We start from the raw sequence: 22,653 nt of genomic DNA, 5'->3' as shown, positions 1-22,653 counted from the left end.
CTCCACGCGCCAAAATCCGACCAACGTTCCTAATCAGACATGTTGGAGGGGAGACTCATCTCACCTCTGCACCAGCTTTGTAATCCACCCTCGTGCTTGTTTTCATCTTTTCTTGCTGCTCTGGCCTACCTTCCGTTATTCTCGTAATGTCGGCAATGACTGCTATTCGCTTAAACTGTTCCCTTTGGTCCATGCTCTCGCTACATTTGACTGGCACCACAGTGCTCTCCACGCGCCAAAATCCGACCAACGTTCCTATTCAGACGCGTTGGAGGGGAGACTAATCTCACCTCTGCACCAGCTTTGTAACCTACCCCCGTGCTTGTTTTCATCTTTGCTTGCTGCGTTGGCCTACCTGCCGTTATTCTTGTAATGTTGGCAATGACTGCTATTCCCTTAAACTGTTCCCTTTGGTCTATGCTCTCGCTAATTTTGACTGGCCCCACAGTGCTCTCCACGCGCCAAAATCCGACCAACGTTCCTATTCAGACGCGTTGGAGTGGAGACTCATCTCACCTCCGCACCAGCTTTGTAACCTCCCCTCGTGCTTGTTTTCATCTTGGCTTGCTGCTCTGGCCTACCTGCCGTTATTCTCGTAATGTTGGCAATGACTGGTATTCCCTTAAACTGTTCCCTTTGGTCCATGCTCCCGCTACATTTGACTGGCCCCACAGTGCTCTCCACGCGCCAAAATCCGACCAACGTTCCTATTCAGACGCGTTGGAGAGGAGACTCATCTCACCTCCGCACCAGCTTTGTAACCCACTCTCGTGCTTGTTTTCATCTTTGCTTGCTCCTCTGTCCTACCCGCCGTTATTCTCGTAATGTTGGCAATGACTGCTATTCGCTTAATCTGTTCCCTTTGCTCCATGATCCCGCTACATTTGACTGGCACCACAGTGCTCTCCACGCGTCAAAATCCGACAAACATTCATATTCAGATGCGTTGGAGGGGAGACTCATCTCACCCCCGCACCAGCATTGTAACCTACCCTCGTGCTTGTTTTCATCTTTGCTTGCTGCTCTGGCCTATCTGCCGTTATTCTCGTAATGTTGGCAATGACTGCTATTCGCTTAATCTGTTCCCTTTGGTCCATGATCCCGCTACATTTGACTGGCACCACAGTGCTCTCCACGCGCCAAAATCCGACTAACGTTCCTATTCAGATGCGTTGGAGGGGAGACTCATCTCACCCCCGCACCAGCTTTGTAATCTACCCTCGTGCTTGTTTTCATCTTTGCTTGCTGCTCTGGCCTACCTGCCGTTAATCTCGTAATGTTGGCAATGACTGCTATTCGCTTAAACTGTTCCCTTTGGTCCATGCTCCCGCTGCATTTGACCATCACCACAGTGCTCTCCACGCGCCAAAATCCGACCAACGTTCCTATTCAGATGCGTTGGAGGGGAGACTCATCTCACCCCCGCACCAGCTTTGTAACCTACCCTCGTGCTTGTTTTCAACATTTCTTGCTGCTCCGGTCTATCTGCCGTTATTCTCGTAATGTTGGCAACGACTGCTATTCGCTTAAACTGTTCCCTTTGGTCCATGCTCCCGCTACATTTGACTGGCACCACAGTGCTCTCCACGCGCCAAAATCCGACCAACGTTCCTATTCAGACGCGTTGGAGGGGAGACTCATCTCACCCCCGCACCAGCTTTGTAATCTACCCTCGTGCTTGTTTTCATCTTTGCTTGCTGCTCTGGCCTACTTGCCGTTATTCTCGTAATGTTGGCAATGACTGCTATTCGCTTAAACTGTTCCCTTTGGTCCATGCTCCCGCTACATTTGACTGGCACCACAGCGCTCTCCACGCGCCAAAATCCGACCAACGTTCCTCATCAGACGCGTTGGAGGGGAGACTCATCTCACCCCCGCACCAGCTTTGTAATCTACCCTCGTGCTTGTTTTCATCTTTGCTTGCTGCTCTTGCCTACCTGCCGTTATTCTCGTAATGTTGGCAATGACTGCTATTCCCTTAAACTCGTCCCTTTGGTCCATGCTCCCGCTACATTTGACTGGCACCATAGTGCTCTCCACGCGCCCAAATCCGACCAACGTTCCTATTCAGATGCGTTGGAGGGGAGACTCATCTCACCCCCACACCAGTTTTGTAATCTACCCTCATGCTTGTTTTCATCTTTGCTTGCTGCTCTGGCCTACCTGCCGTTATTCTCGTAATGTTGGCAGTTACTGCTATCCGCTTAAACCGTCCCCTTTCGTCCATGCTCCCGCTACATTTGACTGGCACCACAGTGCTCTCCACGCGCCAAAATCCGACCAACGTTCCTATTCAGACGCGTTGGAGGGGAGACACATCTCACCCCCACACCAGCTTTGTAAATTACTCTCGTACTTGTCTTCATCTTTGCTTGCTGCTCTGGCCTACCTGCCGTTATTCTCGTAATGTTGGCAATGACTGCTATTCGCTTAAACTGTTCCCTTTGGTCCATGCTCCTGCTACATTTGACTGGCACCACAGTGCTCTCCACGCGCCCAAATCCGACCAACGTTCCTATTCAGATGCGTTGGAGGGGAGACTCATCTCACCCCCGCACCAGCTTTGTAACCTACCCTCGTGCTTGTTTTCAACATTTCTTGCTGCTCTGGTCTATCTGCCGTTATTCTCGTAATGTTGGCAATGACTGCTATTCGCTTAAACTGTTCCCTTTGGTCCATGCTCCCGCTACATTTGACTGGCACCACAGTGCTCTCCACGCGCCAAAATCCGACCAACGTTCCTATTCAGACGCGTTGGAGGGGAGACTCATCTCACCCCCGCACCAGCTTTGTAATCTACCCTCGTGCTTGTTTTCATCTTTGCTTGCTGCTCTGGCCTATCTGCCGTTATTCTCGTAATGTTGGCAATGATTGCTATTCGCTTAAACTGTTCCCTTTGGTCCATGCTCCCGCTACATATGACTGGCACCACAGTGCTATCCACGCGCCAAAATCCGACCAACGTTCCTATTCAGACGCGTTGGAGGGGAGACTCATCTCACCCCCGCACCAGATATGTAACCTACCGTCGTGCTTGTTTTCATCTTTGCTTGCTGCTCTGGCCTACCTGCCGTTATTCTCGTAATGTTGGCAATGACTGCTATTCCGTTAAACTGTTCCCCTTGGTCCATGCTCCCGCTACATTTGACTGGCACCACAGTGCTCTCCACGCGCCAAAATCCGACCAACGTTCCTATTCAGATGCGTTGGAGGGGAGCCTCATCTCACCCCTGCACCAGCTTTGTAATCTACCCTCGTGCTTGTTTTCATCTTTTCTTGCTGCTCTGGCCTACCTGCCGTTATTCTCGTAATGTTGGCAATGACTGCTATTCGCTTAAGCTATTCCCTTTGGTCCATGCTCCCGCTACATTTGACTGGCACCACAGTGCTCTCCACGCGCCAAAATCCGACCAACTTTCCTATTCAGATGCGTTGGAGGGGAGACTCATCTCACCCCCACACCAGCTTTGTAATCTACCCTCGTGCTTGTTTTCATCTTTGCTTGCTGCTCTGGCCCACCTGCCGTTATTCTCGTAATGTTGGCAATGACTGCTATTCCTTTAAACTGTTCCCTTTGGTCCATGCTCCCGCTACATTTGACTGGCACCACAGTGCTCTCCACGCGCCAAAATCCGACCAACTTTCCTATTCAGACGCGTTGGAGGGGAGACTCATCTCACCCCCGCACCAGCTTTGTAACCTACCCTCATGCTTGTTTTCATCTTTGCTTGCTGCTCTGGCCTATCTGCCGTTATTCTCGTAATGTTGGCAATAACTGGTATTCCCTTAAACTGTTCCCTTTGGTCCATGCTCCCACTACATCTGACTGGCACCACAGTGCTCTCCACGCGCCAAAAAGCCGACCAAAGTTCCTATTCAGATGCGTTGGAGGGGAGCCTCATCTCACCCCCGCACCAGCTTTGTAATCTACCCTCGTGCTTGTTTTCATCTTTGCTTGCTGCACTGGGCTACCTGCCGTTATTCTCGTAATGTTGGCAATGACTGCTATTCGCTTCAACTATTCCCGTTGGTCCATGCTCCCTCTACATTTGACTGGCACCACAGTGCTCTCCACGCGCCAAAATCCGACCAACGTTCCTATTCAGATGCGTTGGAGTGGAACCTCATCTCACCCCCGCAACAGCTTTGTAATCTACCCTTGTGCTTGTTTTCATCTTTGCTTGCTGCTCTGGCCTACCTGCCGTTATTCTCGTAATGTTGGCAATGACTGCTATTCGCTTAAACTATTCCCTTTGGTCCATGCTCCCGCTACGTTTGACTGGCACCACAGTGCTCTCCACGCGCCAAAATCCGACGAACGTTCCTATTCAGATGCGTTGGAGGGGAGACTCATCTCACCCCCGCACCAGATATGTAACCTACCCTCGTGCTTGTTTTCATCTTTGCTTGCTGCTCTGGCCTACCTGCCGTTATTCTCGTAATGTTGGCAATGACTGCTATTCCGTTAAACTGTTCCCTTTGGTCCATGCTCCCGCTACATTTGACTGATACCACAGTGCTCTCCACGCGCCAAAATCCGACCAATGTTCCTATTCAGATGCGTTGGAGGGGAGACTCATCTCACCCCCGCACCAGCTTTGTAACCTACCCTCGTGCTTGTTTTCATCTTTGCTTGCGGCTCTGGCCTATCTGCCGTTATTCTCGTAATGATGGCAATGACTGCTATTCGCTTAAACTGTTCCCTTTGGTCCATGCTCCCGCTACATTTGACTAGCACCACAGTGCTCTCCACGCGCCAAAATCCGACCAACGTTCCTATTCAGATGCGTTGGAGGGGAGCCTCATCTCACCCCCGCACCAGCTTTGTAACCTACCCTCGTGCTTGTTTTCATCTTCGCTTGCTGCTCTGGCCTACCTGCCGTTATTCTCGTAATGTTGGCAATGACTGCTATTCGCTTAAACTGTTCCCTTTGGTCCATGCTCCCGCTACATTTGACTGGCACCACAGTGCTCTCAACGCGCCAAAAGCCGACCAACTTTCCTATTCAGATGCGTTGGAGGGGAGTCTCATCTCAACCCCGCACCAGCTATGTATTCTACCCTCGTGCTTGTTTTCATCTTTGCTTGCTGCTCTGGCCTAGCTGCCGTTATTCTCGTAATGTTGGCAATGACTGCTATTCGCTCAAACTGTTCCCTTTGGTCCATGCTCCCGCTGCATTTGACTGGCACCACAGTGCTCTCCACGCGCCAAAATCCGACCAACGTTCCTATTCAGACGCGTTGGAGGGGAGACACATCTCACCCCCACACCAGCTTTGTAAATTATTCTCGTACTTGTTTTCATCTTTGCTTGCTGCTCTGGCCTACCTGCCGTTATTCTCGTAATGTTGGCAATGACTGCTATTCGCTTAAACTGTTCCCTTTGGTCCATGCTCCCGCTACATTTGACTGGCACCACAGTGCTCTCCACGCGGCAAAATCCGACCAACGTTCCTATTCAGATACGTTGGAGGGCAGACTCATCTCACCCCCGCACCAGCTTTGTAACCTACCCTCGTGCTTGTTTTCATCTTTGCTTGCTGCTCTGGCCTCTCTGCCGTTATTCTCGTAATGTTGGCAATGATTGCTATTCGCTTAAACTGTTCCCTTTGGTCCATGCTCCCGCTACATATGACTGGCACCACAGTGCTATCCACGCGCCAAAATCCGACCAACGTTCCTATTCAGACGCGTTGGAGGGGAGACTCATCTCACCCCCGCACCAGATATGTAACCTACCGTCGTGCTTGTTTTCATCTTTGCTTGCTGCTCTGGCCTACCTGCCGTTATTCTCGTAATGTTGGCAATGACTGCTATTCCGTTAAACTGTTCCCCTTGGTCCATGCTCCCGCTACATTTGACTGGCACCACAGTGCTCTCCACGCGCCAAAATCCGACCAACGTTCCTATTCAGATGCGTTGGAGGGGAGCCTCATCTCACCCCTGCACCAGCTTTGTAATCTACCCTCGTGCTTGTTTTCATCTTTGCTTGCTGCTCTGGCCCACCTGCCGTTATTCTCGTAATGTTGGCAATGACTGCTATTCCTTTAAACTGTTCCCTTTGGTCCATGCTCCCGCTACATTTGACTGGCACCACAGTGCTCTCCACGCGCCAAAATCCGACCAACGCTCCTATTCAGACGCGTTGGAGGGGAGACTCATCTCCCCCCCGCACCAGCTTTGTAACCTACCCTCATGCTTGTTTTCATCTTTGCTTGCTGATCTGGCCTATCTGCCGTTATTCTCGTAATGTTGGCAATAACTGGTATTCCATTAAACTGTTCCCTTTGGTCCATGCTCCCACTACATCTGACTGGCACCACAGTGCTCTCCACGCGCCAAAAAGCCGACCAACGTTCCTATTCAGATGCGTTGGAGGGGAGCCTCATCTCACCCCCGCACCAGCTTTGTAATCTACCCTCGTGCTTGTTTTCATCTTTGCTTGCTGCACTGGCCTACCTGCCGTTATTCTCGTAATGTTGGCAATGACTGCTATTCGCTTCAACTATTCCCTTTGGTCCATGCTCCCTCTACATTTGAGTGGCACCACAGTGCTCTCCACGCGCCAAAATCCGACCAATGTTCCTATTCAGATGCGTTGGAGTGGAACCTCATCTCACCCCCGCAACAGCTTTGTAATCTACCCTTGTGCTTGTTTTCATCTTTGCTTGCTGCTCTGGCCTACCTGCCGTTATTCTCGTAATGTTGGCAATGACTGCTATTCGCTTAAACTATTCCCTTTGGTCCATGCTCCCGCTACGTTTGACTGGCACCACATTGCTCCCCACGCGCCAAAATCCGACGAACGTTCCTATTCAGATGCGTTGGAGGGGAGACTCATCTCACCCCCGCACCAGATATGTAACCTACACTCGTGCTTGTTTTCATCTTTGCTTGCTGCTCTGGCCTACCTGCCGTTATTCTCGTAATGTTGGCAATGACTGCTATTCCGTTAAACTGTTCCCTTTGGTCCATGCTCCCGCTACATTTGACTGATACCACAGTGCTCTCCACGCGCCAAAATCCGACCAACGTTCCTATTCAGATGCGTTGGAGGGGAGCCTCATCTCACTCCCGCACCAGCTTTGTAACCTACCCTCGTGCTTGTTTTCATCTTTGCTTGCTGCTCTGGCCTACGTGCCGTTATTCTCGTAATGTTGGCAATGAGTGCTATTCGCTTCAACTGTTCCCTTTGGTCCATGCTCCCGCTACATATGACTGACACCACAGTACTCTCCACGCGCCAAAATCCGACCAATGTTCCTATTCAGATGCGTTGGAGGGGAGCCTCATCTCACCCCCGCACCAGCTTTGTAATCTACCCTCGTGCTTGTTTTCATCTTTGCTTGCTGCTCTGGCCAACCAGCCGTTATTCTCGTAATGTTGGCAATGACTGCTATTCGCTTAAACTGTTCCCTTTGGTCCATGCTCCCGCTACATTTGACTGGCACCACAGTGCTCTCCACGCGCCAAAATCCGATTAACGTTCCTATTCAGATGCGTTGGAGGGGAGACTTATCTCACCCCCGCACCAGCTATGTAATCTACCCTCGTGCTTGTTTTCATCTTTGCTTGCTGCTCTGGCCTAGCTGCCGTTATTCTCGTAATGTTGGCAATGACTGCTATTCGCTCAAACTGTTCCCTTTTGTCCATGCTCCCGCTGCATTTGACTGGCACCACAGTGCTCTCCACGCGCCAAAATCCGACCAACGTTCCTATTCAGATGCGTTGGAGGGGAGACTCATCTCACCCCCGCACCAGCTTTGTAACCTACCCTCGTGCTTGTTTTCATCTTTGCTTGCTGCTCTAGCCTACGTGCCGTTATTCTCGTAATGTTGGCAATGAGTGCTATTCGCTTAAACTGTTCCCTTTGGTCCATGCTCCCGCTACATTTGACTGGCACCACAGAGCTCTCCACGCGCCAAAATCCGACCAACGTTCCTATTCAGATGCGTTGGAGGGGAGACTCATCTCACCCCCGCATCTGCTTTGTAACCTACCCTCGTGCTTGTTTTCATCTTTGCTTGCTGCTCTGGCCTACGTGCCGTTATTCTCGTAATGTTGGCAATGAGTGCTATTCGCTTAAACTGTTCCCTTTGGTCATGCTCTCGCTACCTTTGACTGGCACCACAGTGCTCTCCACGCGCCAAAATCCGACCAACGTTCCTATTCAGATGCGTTGGAGTGGTACCTCATCTCACCCCCGCAACAGCTTTGTAATCTACCCTTGTGCTTGTTTTCATCTTTGCTTGCTGCTCTGGCCTACCTGCCGTTATTCTCGTAATGTTGGCAATGACTGCTATTCGCTTAAACTATTCCCTTTGGTCCATGCTCCCGCTACGTTTGACTGGCACCACAGTGCTCTCCACGCGCCAAAATCCGACGAACGTTCCTATTCAGATGCGTTGGAGGGGAGACTCATCTCACCCCCGCACCAGATATGTAACCTACCCTCGTGCTTGTTTTCATCTTTGCTTGCTGCTCTGGCCTACCTGCCGTTATTCTCGTAATGTTGGCAATGACTGCTATTCCGTTAAACTGTTCCCTTTGGTCCATGCTCCCGCTACATTTGACTGATACCACAGTGCTCTCCACGCGCCAAAATCCGACCAATGTTCCTATTCAGATGCGTTGGAGGGGAGACTCATCTCACCCCCGCACCAGCTTTGTAACCTACCCTCGTGCTTGTTTTCATCTTTGCTTGCTGCTCTAGCCTACGTGCCGTTATTCTCGTAATGTTGGCAATGAGTGCTATTCGCTTAAACTGTTCCCTTTGGTCCATGCTCCCGCTACATTTGACTGGCACCACAGTGCTCTCCACGCGCCAAAATCCGACCAACGTTCCTATTCAGATGCGTTGGAGGGGAGCCTCATCTCACCCCCGCACCAGCTTTGTAACCTACCCTCGTGCTTGTTTTCATCTTTGCTTGCTGCTCTGGCCTTTCTGCTGTTATTCTCGTAATGTTGGCAATGACTGCTATTCCGTTAAACTGTTCTTTTTGGTCCATGCTCCCGCTACATTTGACTGGCACCACAGTGCTCTCCACGCGCCAAAATCCGACCAACGTTCCTATTCAGATGCGTTGGAGTGGAGCCTCATCTCACCCCCGCACCAGCTTTGTAACCTACCCTCGTGCTTGTTTTCATCTTTGCTTGCTGCTCTAGCCTACGTGCCGTTATTCTCGTAATGTTGGCAATGAGTGCTATTCGCTTAAACTGTTCCCTTTGGTCCATGCTCCCGCTACATTTGACTGGCACCACAGTGCTCTCCACGCGCCAAAATCCGACCAACGTTCCTATTCAGATGCGTTGGAGGGGAGACTCATCTCACCCCCGCACCAGCTTTGTAACCTACCCTCGTGCTTGTTTTCATCTTTGCTTGCTGCTCTAGCCTACGTGCCGTTATTCTCGTAATGTTGGCAATGAGTGCTATTCGCTTAAACTGTTCCCTTTGGTCCATGCTACCGCTACATTTGACTGGCACCACAGTGCTCTCCACGCGCCAAAATCCGACCAACATTCCTATTCAGATGCGTTGGAGGGGAGACTCATCTCACCCCCGCACCAGCTTTGTAACCTACCCTCGCGCTTGTTTTCATCTTTGCTTGCTGCTCTGGCCTACCTGCCGTTATTCTCGTAATGTTGGCAATGACTGCTATTCCGTTAAACTGTTCTTTTTGGTCCATGCTCCCGCTACATTTGACTGGCACCACAGTGCTCTCCACGCGCCAAAATCCGACCAACGTTCCTATTCAGATGCGTTGGAGGGGAGTCTCATCTCACCCCCGCACCAGCTTTGTAACCTACCCTCGTGCTTGTTTTCATCTTTGCTTGCTGCTCTAGCCTACGTGCCGTTATTCTCGTAATGTTGGCAATGAGTGCTATTCGCTTAAACTGTTCCCTTTGGTCCATGCTCCCGCTACATTTGACTGGCACCACAGTGCTCTCCACGCGCCAAAATCCGACCAACGTTCCTATTCAGATGCGTTGGAGGGGAGCCTCATCTCACCCCCGCACCAGCTTTGTAACCTACCCTCGTGCTTGTTTTCATCTTTGCTTGCTGCTCTAGCCTACGTGCCGTTATTCTCGTAATGTTGGCAATGAGTGCTATTCGCTTAAACTGTTCCCTTTGGTCCATGCTCCCGCTACATTTGACTGGCACCACAGTGCTCTCCACGCGCCAAAATCCGACCAACGTTCCTATTCAGATGCGTTGGAGGGGAGCCTCATCTCACCCCCGCACCAGCTTTGTAACCTACCCTCGTGCTTGTTTTCATCTTTGCTTGCTGCTCTAGCCTACGTGCCGTTATTCTCGTAATGTTGGCAATGACTGCTATTCGCTTAAACTGTTCCCTTTGGTCCATGCTCCCGCTACATTTGACTGGCACCACAGTGCTCTCCACGCGCCAAAATCCGACCAACGTTCCTATTCAGATGCGTTGGAGGGGAGCCTCATCTCACCCCCGCACCAGCTTTGTAACCTACCCTCGTGCTTGTTTTCATCTTTGCTTGCTGCTCTGGCCTACGTGCCGTTATTCTCGTAATGTTGGCAATGAGTGCTATTCGCTTAAACTGTTCCCTTTGGTCCATGCTCCCGCTACATTTGACTGGCACCACAGTGCTCTCCACGCGCCAAAATCCGACCAACGTTCCTATTCAGATGCGTTGGAGGGGAGCCTCATCTCACCCCCGCACCAGCTTTGTAACCTACCCTCGTGCTTGTTTTCATCTTTGCTTGCTGCTCTAGCCTACGTGCCGTTATTCTCGTAATGTTGGCAATGAGTGCTATTCGCTTAAACTGTTCCCTTTGGTCCATGCTCCCGCTACATTTGACTGGCACCACAGTGCTCTCCACGCGCCAAAATCCGACCAACGTTCCTATTCAGATGCGTTGGAGGGGAGCCTCATCTCACCCCCGCACCAGCTTTGTAACCTACCCTCGTGCTTGTTTTCATCTTTGCTTGCTGCTCTGGCCTACCTGCCGTTATTCTCGTAATGTTGGCAATGACTGCTATTCCGTTAAACTGTTCTTTTTGGTCCATGCTCCCGCTACATTTGACTGGCACCACAGTGCTCTCCACGCGCCAAAATCCGACCAACGTTCCTATTCAGATGCGTTGGAGGGGAGCCTCATCTCTCCCCCGCACCAGCTTTGTAACCTACCCTCGTGCTTGTTTTCATCTTTGCTTGCTGCTCTGGCCTACCTGCCGTTATTCTCGTAATGTTGGCAATGACTGCTATTCCGTTAAACTGTTCTTTTTGGTCCATGCTCCCGCTACATTTGACTGGCACCACAGTGCTCTCCACGCGCCAAAATCCGACCAACGTTCCTATTCAGATGCGTTGGAGGGGAGACTCATCTCACCCCCGCATCTGCTTTGTAACCTTCCCTCGTGCTTGTTTTCATCTTTGCTTGCTGCTCTGGCCTACGTGCCGTTATTCTCGTAATGTTGGCAATGAGTGCTATTCGCTTAAACTGTTCCCTTTGGTCCATGCTCCTGCTACCTTTGACTGGCACCACAGTGCTCTCCACGCGCCAAAATCCGACCAACGTTCCTATTCAGATGCGTTGGAGGGGAGCCTCATCTCACCCCCGCACCAGCTTTGTAACCTACCCTCGTGCTTGTTTTCATCTTTGCTTGCTCCTCTAGCCTACGTGCCGTTATTCTCGTAATGTTGGCAATGAGTGCTATTCGCTTAAACTGTTCCCTTTGGTCCATGCTCCCGCTACATTTGACTGGCACCACAGTGCTCTCCACGCGCCAAAATCCGACCAACGTTCCTATTCAGATGCGTTGGAGGGGAGCCTCATCTCACCCCCGCAACAGCTTTGTATCCTACCCTCGTGCTTGTTTTCATCTTTGCTTGCTGCTCTAGCCTACGTGCCGTTATTCTCGTAATGTTGGCAATGAGTGCTATTCGCTTAAACTGTTCCCTTTGGTCCATGCTCCCGCTACATTTGACTGGCACCACGGTGCTCTCCACGCGCCAAAATCCGACCAACGTTCCTATTCAGATGCGTTGGAGGGGAGCCTCATCTCACCCCCGCACCAGCTTTGTAACCTACCCTCGTGCTTGTTTTCATCTTTGCTTGCTGCTCTTGCCTACGTGCAGTTATTCTCGTAATGTTGGCAATGAGTGCTATTCGCTTAAACTGTTCCCTTTGGTCCATGCTCCCGCTACATTTGACTGGCACCACAGTGCTCTCCACGCGCCAAAATCCGAGCAACGATCCTATTCAGACGCGTTGGAGGGGAGACTCATCTCACCCCCGCACCTGCTTTGTAACCTACCCTCGTGCTTGTTTTCATCTTTGCTTGCTGCTCTGGCCTACGTGCCGTTATTCTCGTAATGTTGGCAATGAGTGCTATTCGCTTAAACTGTTCCCTTTGGTCCATGCTCCCGCTACCTATGACTGGCACCACAGTGCTCTCCACGCGCCAAAATCCGACCAACGTTCCTATTCAGATGCGTTGGAGGGGAGCCTCATCTCACCCCCGCACCAGCTTTGTAACCTACCCTCGTGCTTGTTTTCATCTTTGCTTGCTGCTCTAGCCTACGTGCCGTTATTCTCGTAATGATGGCAATGAGTGCTATTCGCTTAAACTGTTCCCTTTGGTCCATGCTCCCGCTACATTTGACTGGCACCACAGTGCTCTCCACGCGCCAAAATCCGACCAACGTTCCTATTCAGATGCGTTGGAGGGGAGCCTCATCTCACCCCCGCACCAGCTTTGTAACCTACCCTCGTGCTTGTTTTCATCTTTGCTTGCTGCTCTAGCCTACGTGCCGTTATTCTCGTAATGTTGGCAATGAGTGCTATTCGCTTAAACTGTTCCCTTTGGTCCATGCTCCCGCTACATTTGACTGGCATCACAGTGCTCTCCACGCGCCAAAATCCGACCAACGTTCCTATTCAGATGCGTTGGAGGGGAGCCTCATCTCACCCCCGCACCAGCTTTGTAACCTACCCTCGTGCTTGTTTTCATCTTTGCTTGCTGCTCTAGCCTACGTGCCGTTATTCTCGTAATGTTGGCAATGAGTGCTATTCGCTTAAACTGTTCCCTTTGGTCCATGCTCCCGCTACATTTGACTGGCACCACAGTGCTCTCCACGCGCCAAATTCCGACCAACGTTCCTATTCAGATGCGTTGGAGGGGAGACTCATCTCACCCCCGCACCTGATTTGTAACCTACCCTCGTGCTTGTTTTCATCTTTGCTTGCTGCTCTGGCCTACGTGCCGTTATTCTCGTAATATTGGCAATGAGTGCTATTCGCTTAAACTGTTCCCTTTGGTCCATGCTCAAGCTACCTTTGACTGGCACCACAGTGCTCTCCACGCGCCAAAATCCGACCAACGTTATTATTCAGATGCGTTGGAGGGGAGCCTCATCTCACCCCCGCACCAGCTTTGTAACCTACCCTCGTGCTTGTTTTCATCTTTGCTTGCTGCTCTAGCCTACGTGCCGTTATTCTCGTAATGTTGGCAATGAGTGCTATTCGCTTAAACTGTTCCCTTTGGTCCATGCTCCCGCTACATTTGACTGGCACCACAGTGCTCTCCACGCGCCAAAATCCGACCAACGTTCCTATTCAGATGCGTTGGAGGGGAGACTCATCTCACCCCCGCACCAGCTTTGTAACCTACCCTCGTATTTGTTTTCATCTTTGCTTGCTGTTCTGGCCTATCTGCTGTTATTCTCGTAATGTTGGCAATGACTGCTATTCGCTTAAACTGTTCCCTTTGGTCCATGCTCCCGCTACCTTTGACTGGCACCACAGTGCTCTCCACGCGCCAAAATCCGACCAACGTTCCTATTCACGAGCGTTGGAGGGGAGACTCATCTCACCCCCGCACCAGCTATGTAATCTACCCTCGTGCTTGTTTTCATCTTTGCTTGCAGCTCTGGCCTATCTGCCATTATTCTCGTAATGTTGGCAATGACTGCTATTCCGTTAAACTGTTCTTTTTGGTCCATGCTCCCGCTACATTTGACTGGCACCACAGTGCTCTCCACGCGCCAAAATCCGACCAACGTTCCTATTCAGATGCGTTGGAGTGGAACCTCATCTCACCCCCGCAACAGCTTTGTAATCTACCCTTGTGCTTGTTTTCATCTTTGCTTGCTGCTCTGGCATAGCTGCCGTTATTCTCTTATGTTGACAATGACTGCTATTCGCTTAAACTATTCCCTTTGGTCCATGCTCCCAGTACGTTTGACTGGCAGCACAGTGCTCTCCACGCGCCAAAATCCGACGAACGTTCCTATTCAGATGAGTTGGAGGGGAGCTTCATCTCACCCCCGCACCAGCTTTGTAACCTACCCTCATGCTTGTTTTCATCTTTGCTTGCTGCTCTGGCCTACCTGCCGTTATTCTCGTAATGTTGGCAATGACTGCTATTCGCTTAAACTGTTCCCTTTGGTCCATGCTCCCGCTACATTTGACTGGCACCACAGTGCTCTCAACGCGCCAAAAGCCGACCAACTTTCCTATTCAGATGCGTTGGAGGGGAGTCTCATCTCACCCCCGCACCAGCTATGTAATCTACCCTCGTGCTTGTTTTCATCTTTGCTTGCTGCTCTGGCCTAGCTGCCGTTATTCTCGTAATGTTGGCAATGACTGCTATTCGCTCAAACTGTTCCCTGTGGTCCATGCACCCGCTGCATTTGACTGGCACCACAGTGCTCTCCACGCGCCAAAATCCGACCAACGTTCCTATTCAGATGCGTTGGAGGGGAGCCTCATCTCACCCCCGCACCAGCTTTGTAACCTACCCTCGCGCTTGTTTTCATCTTTGCTTGCTGCTCTGGCCTACCTGCCGTTATTCTCGTAATGTTGGCAATGACTGCTATTCCGTTAAACTGTTCTTTTTGGTCCATGCTCCCGCTACATTTGACTGGCACCACAGTGCTCTCCACGCGCCAAAATCCGACCAACGTTCCTATTCAGGAGCGTTGGAGGGGAGACTCATCTCACCCCCGCACCAGCTATGTAATCTACCCTCGTGCTTGTTTTCATCTTTGCTTGCTGCTCTGGCCTAGCTGCCGTTATTCTCTTATGTTGGCAATGACTGCTATTCGCTTAAACTGTTCCCTTTGGTCCATGCTCCCGCTACATTTGACTGGCACCACTGTGCTCTCCACACGCCAAAATCAGAACAACGTTCCTATTCAGATGCGTTGGAGGGGAGACTCATCTCACACCCGCACCAGCTTTGTAACCTACCCTCGTGCTTGTTTTCATCTTAGCTTGCTGCTCTGGCCTATCTGCTGTTATTCTCGTAATGTTGGCAATGACTGCTATTCGCTTAAACTGTTCCCTTTGGTCCATGCTCCCGCTACCTTTGACTGGCACCACAGTGCTCTCCACGCGCCAAAATCCGACCAACGTTCCTATTCAGGAGCGTTGGAGGGGAGCCTCATCTCACCCCCGCACCAGCTTTGTAACCTACCCTCGTGCTTGTTTTCATCTTTGCTTGCTGCTCTGGCCTACCTGCCGTTATTCTCGTAATGTTGGCAATGACTGCTATTCCGTTAAACTGTTCTTTTTGGTCCATGCTCCCGCTACATTTGACTGGCACCACAGTGCTCTCCACGCGCCAAAATCCGACCAACGTTCCTATTCAGATGCGTTGGAGGGGAGACTCATCTCACCCCCGCATCTGCTTTGTAACCTTCCCTCGTGCTTGTTTTCATCTTTGCTTGCTGCTCTGGCCTACGTGCCGTTATTCTCGTAATGTTGGCAATGAGTGCTATTCGCTTAAACTGTTCCCTTTGGTCCATGCTCCCGCTACATTTGACTGGCACCACAGTGCTCTCCACGCGCCAAAATCCGACCAACGTTCCTATTCAGATGCGTTGGAGGGGAGCCTCATCTCACCCCCGCAACAGCTTTGTATCCTACCCTCGTGCTTGTTTTCATCTTTGCTTGCTGCTCTAGCCTACGTGCCGTTATTCTCGTAATGTTGGCAATGAGTGCTATTCGCTTAAACTGTTCCCTTTGGTCCATGCTCCCGCTACATTTGACTGGCACCACAGTGCTCTCCACGCGCCAAAATCCGACCAACGTTCCTATTCAGATGCGTTGGAGGGGAGCCTCATCTCACCCCCGCACCAGCTTTGTAACCTACCCTCGTGCTTGTTTTCATCTTTGCTTGCTGCTCTAGCCTACGTGCCGTTATTCTCGTAATGTTGGCAATGAGTGCTATTCGCTTAAACTGTTCCCTTTGGTCCATGCTCCCGCTACATTTGACTGGCACCACAGTGCTCTCCACGCGCCAAAATCCGAGCAACGATCCTATTCAGACGCGTTGGAGGGGAGACTCATCTCACCCCCGCACCTGCTTTGTAACCTACCCTCGTGCTTGTTTTCATCTTTGCTTGCTGCTCTGGCCTACGTGCCGTTATTCTCGTAATGTTGGCAATGAGTGCTATTCGCTTAAACTGTTCCCTTTGGTCCATGCTCCCGCTACCTATGACTGGCACCACAGTGCTCTCCACGCGCCAAAATCCGACCAACGTTCCTATTCAGATGCGTTGGAGGGGAGCCTCATCTCACCCCCGCACCAGCTTTGTAACCTACCCTCGTGCTTGTTTTCATCTTTGCTTGCTGCTCTAGCCTACGTGCCGTTATTCTCGTAATGTTGGCAATGAGTGCTATTCGCTTAAACTGTTCCCTTTGGTCCATGCTCCCGCTACATTTGACTGGCACCACAGTGCTCTCCACGCGCCAAAATCCGACCAACGTTCCTATTCAGATGCGTTGGAGGGGAGCCTCATCTCACCCCCGCACCAGCTTTGTAACCTACCCTCGTGCTTGTTTTCATCTTTGCTTGCTGCTCTAGCCTACGTGCCGTTATTCTCGTAATGTTGGCAATGAGTGCTATTCGCTTAAACTGTTCCCTTTGGTCCATGCTCCCGCTACATTTGACTGGCACCACAGTGCTCTCCACGCGCCAAAATCCGACCAACGTTCCTATTCAGATGCGTTGGAGGGGAGCCTCATCTCACCCCCGCACCAGCTTTGTAACCTACCCTCGTGCTTGTTTTCATCTTTGCTTGCTGCTCTAGCCTACGTGCCGTTATTCTCGTAATGTTGGCAATGAGTGCTATTCGCTTAAACTGTTCCCTTTGGTCCATGCTCCCGCTACATTTGACTGGCACCACAGTGCTCTCCACGCATCAAAATCCGACCAACGTTCCTATTCAGATGCGTTGGAGGGGAGACTCATCTCACCCCCGTACCAGCTTTGTAACCTACCCTCGTATTTGTTTTCATCTTTGCTTGCTGTTCTGGCCTATCTGCTGTTATTCTCGTAATGTTGGCAATGACTGCTATTCGCTTAAACTGTTCCCTTTGGTCCATGCTCCCGCTACCTTTGACTGGCACCACAGTGCTCTCCACGCGCCAAAATCCGACCAACGTTCCTATTCACGAGCGTTGGAGGGGAGACTCATCTCACCCCCGCACCAGCTATGTAATCTACCCTCGTGCTTGTTTTCATCTTTGCTTGCAGCTCTGGCCTATCTGCCGTTATTCTCGTAATGTTGGCAATGACTGCTATTCCGTTAAACTGTTCTTTTTGGTCCATGCTCCCGCTACATTTGACTGGCACCACAGTGCTCTCCACGCGCCAAAATCCGACCAACGTTCCTATTCAGATGCGTTGGAGTGGAACCTCATCTCACCCCCGCAACAGCTTTGTAATCTACCCTTGTGCTTGTTTTCATCTTTGCTTGCTGCTCTGGCCTAGCTGCCGTTATTCTCTTATGTTGACAATGACTGCTATTCGCTTAAACTATTCCCTTTGGTCCATGCTCCCGGTACGTTTGACTGGCAGCACAGTGCTCTCCACGCGCCAAAATCCGACGAACGTTCCTATTCAGATGCGTTGGAGGGGAGCTTCATCTCACCCCCGCACCAGCTTTGTAACCTACCCTCATGCTTGTTTTCATCTTTGCTTGCTGCTCTGGCCTACCTGCCGTTATTCTCGTAATGTTGGCAATGACTGCTATTCGCTTAAACTGTTCCCTTTGGTCCATGCTCCCGCTACATTTGACTGGCACCACAGTGCTCTCAACGCGCCAAAAGCCGACCAACTTTCCTATTCAGATGCGTTGGAGGGGAGTTTCATCTCACCCCCGCACCAGCTATGTAATCTACCCTCGTGCTTGTTTTCATCTTTGCTTGCTGCTCTGGCCTAGCTGCCGTTATTCTCGTAATGTTGGCAATGACTGCTATTCGCTCAAACTGTTCCCTTTGGTCCATGCACCCGCTGCATTTGACTGGCACCACAGTGCTCTCCACGCGCCAAAATCCGACCAACGTTCCTATTCAGATGCGTTGGAGGGGAGCCTCATCTCACCCCCGCACCAGCTTTGTAACCTACCCTCGCGCTTGTTTTCATCTTTGCTTGCTGCTCTGGCCTACCTGCCGTTATTCTCGTAATGTTGGCAATGACTGCTATTCCGTTAAACTGTTCTTTTTGGTCCATGCTCCCGCTACATTTGACTGGCACCACAGTGCTCTCCACGCGCCAAAATCCGACCAACGTTCCTATTCAGGAGCGTTGGAGGCGAGACTCATCTCACCCCCGCACCAGCTATGTAATCTACCCTCGTGCTTGTTTTCATCTTTGCTTGCTGCTCTGGCCTAGCTGCCGTTATTCTCTTATGTTGGCAATGACTGCTATTCGCTTAAACTGTTCCCTTTGGTCCATGCTCCCGCTACATTTGACTGGCACCACTGTGCTCTCCACACGCCAAAATCAGAACAACGTTCCTATTCAGATGCGTTGGAGGGGAGACTCATCTCACACCCGCACCAGCTTTGTAACCTACCCTCGTGCTTGTTTTCATCTTAGCTTGCTGCTCTGGCCTATCTGCTGTTATTCTCGTAATGTTGGCAATGACTGCTATTCGCTTAAACTGTTCCCTTTGGTCCATGCTCCCGCTACCTTTGACTGGCACCACAGTGCTCTCCACGCGCCAAAATCCGACCAACGTTCCTATTCAGGAGCGTTGGAGGGGAGCCTCATCTCACCCCCGCACCAGCTTTGTAACCTACCCTCGTGCTTGTTTTCATCTTTGCTTGCTGCTCTGGCCTACCTGCCGTTATTCTCGTAATGTTGGCAATGACTGCTATTCCGTTAAACTGTTCTTTTTGGTCCATGCTCCCGCTACATTTGACTGGCACCACAGTGCTCTCCACGCGCCAAAATCCGACCAACGTTCCTATTCAGATGCGTTGGAGGGGAGACTCATCTCACCCCCGCATCTGCTTTGTAACCTTCCCTCGTGCTTGTTTTCATCTTTGCTTGCTGCTCTGGCCTACGTGCCGTTATTCTCGTAATGTTGGCAATGAGTGCTATTCGCTTAAACTGTTCCCTTTGGTCCATGCTCCCGCTACATTTGACTGGCACCACAGTGCTCTCCACGCGCCAAAATCCGACCAACGTTCCTATTCAGATGCGTTGGAGGGGAGCCTCATCTCACCCCCGCAACAGCTTTGTATCCTACCCTCGTGCTTGTTTTCATCTTTGCTTGCTGCTCTAGCCTACGTGCCGTTATTCTCGTAATGTTGGCAATGAGTGCTATTCGCTTAAACTGTTCCCTTTGGTCCATGCTCCCGCTACATTTGACTGGCACCACAGTGCTCTCCACGCGCCAAAATCCGACCAACGTTCCTATTCAGATGCGTTGGAGGGGAGCCTCATCTCACCCCCGCACCAGCTTTGTAACCTACCCTCGTGCTTGTTTTCATCTTTGCTTGCTGCTCTAGCCTACGTGCCGTTATTCTCGTAATGTTGGCAATGAGTGCTATTCGCTTAAACTGTTCCCTTTGGTCCATGCTCCCGCTACATTTGACTGGCACCACAGTGCTCTCCACGCGCCAAAATCCGAGCAACGATCCTATTCAGACGCGTTGGAGGGGAGACTCATCTCACCCCCGCACCTGCTTTGTAACCTACCCTCGTGCTTGTTTTCATCTTTGCTTGCTGCTCTGGCCTACGTGCCGTTATTCTCGTAATGTTGGCAATGAGTGCTATTCGCTTAAACTGTTCCCTTTGGTCCATGCTCCCGCTACCTATGACTGGCACCACAGTGCTCTCCACGCGCCAAAATCCGACCAACGTTCCTATTCAGATGCGTTGGAGGGGAGCCTCATCTCACCCCCGCACCAGCTTTGTAACCTACCCTCGTGCTTGTTTTCATCTTTGCTTGCTGCTCTAGCCTACGTGCCGTTATTCTCGTAATGTTGGCAATGAGTGCTATTCGCTTAAACTGTTCCCTTTGGTCCATGCTCCCGCTACATTTGACTGGCACCACAGTGCTCTCCACGCGCCAAAATCCGACCAACGTTCCTATTCAGATGCGTTGGAGGGGAGACTCATCTCACACCCGCACCAGCTTTGTAACCTACCCTCGTGCTTGTTTTCATCTTAGCTTGCTGCTCTGGCCTATCTGCTGTTATTCTCGTAATGTTGGCAATGACTGCTATTCGCTTAAACTGTTCCCTTTGGTCCATGCTCCCGCTACCTTTGACTGGCACCACAGTGCTCTCCACGCGCCAAAATCCGACCAACGTTCCTATTCAGGAGCGTTGGAGGGGAGCCTCATCTCACCCCCGCACCAGCTTTGTAACCTACCCTCGTGCTTGTTTTCATCTTTGCTTGCTGCTCTGGCCTACCTGCCGTTATTCTCGTAATGTTGGCAATGACTGCTATTCCGTTAAACTGTTCTTTTTGGTCCATGCTCCCGCTACATTTGACTGGCACCACAGTGCTCTCCACGCGCCAAAATCCGACCAACGTTCCTATTCAGATGCGTTGGAGGGGAGACTCATCTCACCCCCGCATCTGCTTTGTAACCTTCCCTCGTGCTTGTTTTCATCTTTGCTTGCTGCTCTGGCCTACGTGCCGTTATTCTCGTAATGTTGGCAATGAGTGCTATTCGCTTAAACTGTTCCCTTTGGTCCATGCTCCCGCTACATTTGACTGGCACCACAGTGCTCTCCACGCGCCAAAATCCGACCAACGTTCCTATTCAGATGCGTTGGAGGGGAGCCTCATCTCACCCCCGCAACAGCTTTGTATCCTACCCTCGTGCTTGTTTTCATCTTTGCTTGCTGCTCTAGCCTACGTGCCGTTATTCTCGTAATGTTGGCAATGAGTGCTATTCGCTTAAACTGTTCCCTTTGGTCCATGCTCCCGCTACATTTGACTGGCACCACAGTGCTCTCCACGCGCCAAAATCCGACCAACGTTCCTATTCAGATGCGTTGGAGGGGAGCCTCATCTCACCCCCGCACCAGCTTTGTAACCTACCCTCGTGCTTGTTTTCATCTTTGCTTGCTGCTCTAGCCTACGTGCCGTTATTCTCGTAATGTTGGCAATGAGTGCTATTCGCTTAAACTGTTCCCTTTGGTCCATGCTCCCGCTACATTTGACTGGCACCACAGTGCTCTCCACGCGCCAAAATCCGAGCAACGATCCTATTCAGACGCGTTGGAGGGGAGACTCATCTCACCCCCGCACCAGCTTTGTAACCTACCCTCGTGCTTGTTTTCATCTTTGCTTGCTGCTCTGGCCTACGTGCCGTTATTCTCGTAATGTTGGCAATGAGTGCTATTCGCTTAAACTGTTCCCTTTGGTCCATGCTCCCGCTACCTATGACTGGCACCACAGTGCTCTCCACGCGCCAAAATCCGACCAACGTTCCTATTCAGATGCGTTGGAGGGGAGCCTCATCTCACCCCCGCACCAGCTTTGTAACCTACCCTCGTGCTTGTTTTCATCTTTGCTTGCTGCTCTAGCCTACGTGCCGTTATTCTCGTAATGTTGGCAATGAGTGCTATTCGCTTAAACTGTTCCCTTTGGTCCATGCTCCCGCTACATTTGACTGGCACCACAGTGCTCTCCACGCGCCAAAATCCGACCAACGTTCCTATTCAGATGCGTTGGAGGGGAGCCTCATCTCACCCCCGCACCAGCTTTGTAACCTACCCTCGTGCTTGTTTTCATCTTTGCTTGCTGCTCTAGCCTACGTGCCGTTATTCTCGTAATGTTGGCAATGAGTGCTATTCGCTTAAACTGTTCCCTTTGGTCCATGCTCCCGCTACATTTGACTGGCACCACAGTGCTCTCCACGCGCCAAAATCCGACCAACGTTCCTATTCAGATGCGTTGGAGGGGAGCCTCATCTCACCCCCGCACCAGCTTTGTAACCTACCCTCGTGCTTGTTTTCATCTTTGCTTGCTGCTCTAGCCTACGTGCCGTTATTCTCGTAATGTTGGCAATGAGTGCTATTCGCTTAAACTGTTCCCTTTGGTCCATGCTCCCGCTACATTTGACTGGCACCACAGTGCTCTCCACGCATCAAAATCCGACCAACGTTCCTATTCAGATGCGTTGGAGGGGAGACTCATCTCACCCCCGTACCAGCTTTGTAACCTACCCTCGTATTTGTTTTCATCTTTGCTTGCTGTTCTGGCCTATCTGCTGTTATTCTCGTAATGTTGGCAATGACTGCTATTCGCTTAAACTGTTCCCTTTGGTCCATGCTCCCGCTACCTTTGACTGGCACCACAGTGCTCTCCACGCGCCAAAATCCGACCAACGTTCCTATTCACGAGCGTTGGAGGGGAGACT

This window comes from Schistocerca cancellata, chromosome 7, assembly GCF_023864275.1.
Source record: "Schistocerca cancellata isolate TAMUIC-IGC-003103 chromosome 7, iqSchCanc2.1, whole genome shotgun sequence".
Lineage (NCBI taxonomy): Eukaryota > Metazoa > Arthropoda > Insecta > Orthoptera > Acrididae > Schistocerca > Schistocerca cancellata.
This window is presented reverse-complemented; position numbering follows the sequence as displayed.